Here is a 3,124-nt window from a genome sequence, read left to right as displayed (position 1 = left end):
TGCCCCTCACAGCCCCGCAGCCACCGGCCGCCCGCCGCCCAGCCCGCCCCACACACCGACCAGCCCCGCCTCCGCAACAACACCGCGCCCTACTGGCCAGCCTCCCACTCGCCACGCCTCCTTCAGCAAGCGCGGTCCACATTGGTTACGGAGAGGGAAGGGGCGTGGCTCGGGCGTGGCTCCAGCCATTTGAGGGCGGCGGCGGCACGGTGCGGAGCTCGGGAGTAGCGGTGCTGCTGCTGCTAGCGGGGCGGCCGTGAGTGCCCGGCGGGGCCGGTAGCGCGTGGCGGGAAGTTCTGGGGGTTTTGCCGAGTTTTGGTCCCCTCAGGACATGAGGCTCACAAGCCCAGCAGCGCCTGGGCACTCCCGGGGCCGCTGCCCCCGGGCGCGGGGCCCCTATCTCTGGCGGGAGAAGGGGTGCGAAGTGCCTCCACACGTCGCCCCTTCCCCGCCCCCGGCTTTATTTAAGAGCGGGTTTTCCTGAAGCGGCGGCTGCGCCTCCGCCTGCTGGCGGGGAGCAGTGTGGCACCGGAGGAATGGCCTTTAGATGGGGGCCGTAACAGCAGCGTGTCGGTGGGGCCTCTGCCGTGCTACCTGACCGGGTCCCGCTCGTCCCAGCTGTGCTTCGGCCGTAACTATCGTCTGCGGGATGGTAACATCCGAAATAGTGAGTGTCTGAAAGCAGCGTTTAAAGGTTGGGGGGTTTTATAGGTTGTAAGTGTCCCATTGGACGTACAGAGATCAGCCATCATAATCCCATGGCCGTTACTGCTGTTCCCTGCTGTCCCAGCTGGGATACAGAGGTAACTGAGCTGTTATTTTTCCTAAATGAAAGCTTTTTGAGTTAGAATAACTTGATTAGCAAGCTCTCCAGGGACGAAGACTCTTTGCACTGCCATCTGTTTTCAGCTAACTGATATTGGAGGCTGGATTGGTATTTTGTGGTCCAGTAGGAGTTTTGTGTTGCTGTCCTCTCAAAACAGTCACTGAGAACTGCAGTGCTCTCAGGGGCGGGATGTGGTATCATTTCTCTCCTTTTGTGGAGCATGCACAGGGCATTACTTGTGTACAAAGACTTTCGTAAAGGGAACTTGAAAAGCTGTGAAAATATGATTTGTAGTCATTTTGCTCTCATTGGTTTTAAGTGTAATCACAAAAAATTGCGTCTTCTAGAAAGTCTTAAGTTACTTTTGCTTTGGTGATGGCCCACTGAATGTAGATGATGGCGTAATATTTTCTTCAGAGTGTTTGAGTCCAGCTTATTATAGTTTTGCCTAGCTAGTTTACACTGGTTTTGCTAGTGTAGACACAACAGAAACACTCCCACTGGTGGTGGCTGGAATTCTGTCAGCCATGTGGAAAGGCTGAGCACCTCAGTGGTGTTTTTTCTGGCTGTTGATAAAGACTATATCAGATATTAGCACTAGAATATTTCACTGAATCAAAAGACTGGAGTCTGGGAAGTAGATGTTTTCTTCCTTACTACAACTGTACTCTTCCAGTTGGTAGAACCTTAAATTAATCAGACCCCAAGAAGTTAGATGCTGGTCTGAAAAAATGGTGTGCTGTGCATAGCCCTTGGAGATTTCTTTCATCCTGAAAGTATCAGGAAGTTGTCATTTGCAGTAGGCTATTTATACTTCTCTGAGTTTGTTGATGTGCAGATCTCCTGCTGATCTCTTTTATCTTGCTCTAGCTATTAGGTTTACTTCTGAACAGATACAGATATCTTAAAGCTGGCTTCTATTCAAGCTTTCATGATTTGTGATGCTTAAAAGCTGACCCTACACCAGGAAAAAAATTCCAAGAGCAATAACCCTTGAGATATCTAAATAAATTATAATTCCTTTATTATTTGTAATGTAAAACTTCTTGGGCTGTTCAAAATGCTTTTATTTCCCTGATTTTTTTTTTTCCAAATAGCTTTTACTGTCTTCTGTACAATTCTGAATGGAGACTAGCTAAGGTAAATGAGACAATGTAACTGTTATCATACTACAACTATGATGTGAATAAACTGTTTCTTAGGGTTAGTGCATCCATTAATAATCCTTTATCTTTTTCTCCCAACACCTGTGAAGCCTTAAAATTAACAGCTTAAGTAAAAGGGCTTAGGGTACATTTGGATTGCTTCACAATGCAGAGGTGATTGGAAGAAATGTGCTTTGTCAGCTTAGAATGATATCTCAGGTATCTCTTTTCAAGGTGCAAGGGATGCATCTTTGAGTTTAGCATCTTTGGTATCTATTTCTGGTTCTCACAGCTGTACTTTGAGCATAATGTGAGAGCATCTGTTAGCAGCATCTGCTATCAGAGATAATTAGGATGGGTCACTTGTTTCTTAGTTGGATTCCATTTCCAGCCTTCTCCTGCACGTTTTCGTCTACGTAATCCCTTCTGCTCATTTTCCTCTAAACAATCCCTCCTTCTTGAGGCAACATGTTACTTCAGAGATACTGTGTTAATGTTTAAGGCTGTTAAAAATTCAGTCTTTTTGAATTTACTAATTCTGTATTTTTATAAATCTGTTTATTATAATAACTACCTTCCAGGTTTGAAGAGTATTATCTCAACTTACATTTATGTAACTTACATGATATAAGGATAGTGTTTACATGCTTTATATTCCTTTTCTAAGTAGATTTTGGAAGCTTAAGATCTTACCGAGAAACTCTCCTCTTTTTTTCTTCATTCCATCTCATTTTCCTTGAGATGTGTTATTTATCCACAGAACTACTGGGGTTTTTCTGTAAGGAGATCCATATTCAGGACTTCTTGGTTTAGACAACAAAAAAATTCTGGTCAGAAAATTTTTTTGCTCCATTACATTTCTTTGTAGCAGGCCTATAGAAAATATTTCAAAGTTTATCCTGGAAGACAGGCTTTATCAACTAGCAGCATCTTCAGTAGAAAAGAGAAAGCCTTTTGTTGGACATCTGAGCAAAATCCACAGGATCATCTCTACACAATGTATGCATAGTGTAGAAATACACATTTTGCTTGTGTCTTGATGTAATAGAAGATTGATTTTTCACTTAGAATAGTAGTATGAAACTTGTTCTGCCACACTAAATGTGATAAGTTATGGCTTGAGATGCTAGAAGTGGTTTGAATTTTGGTAGTC

The sequence above is a fragment of the Gymnogyps californianus genome, chromosome 12, assembly GCF_018139145.2.
Source record: "Gymnogyps californianus isolate 813 chromosome 12, ASM1813914v2, whole genome shotgun sequence".
NCBI lineage: Eukaryota > Metazoa > Chordata > Aves > Accipitriformes > Cathartidae > Gymnogyps > Gymnogyps californianus.
Note: the sequence above shows the minus strand (reverse complement) of the source record.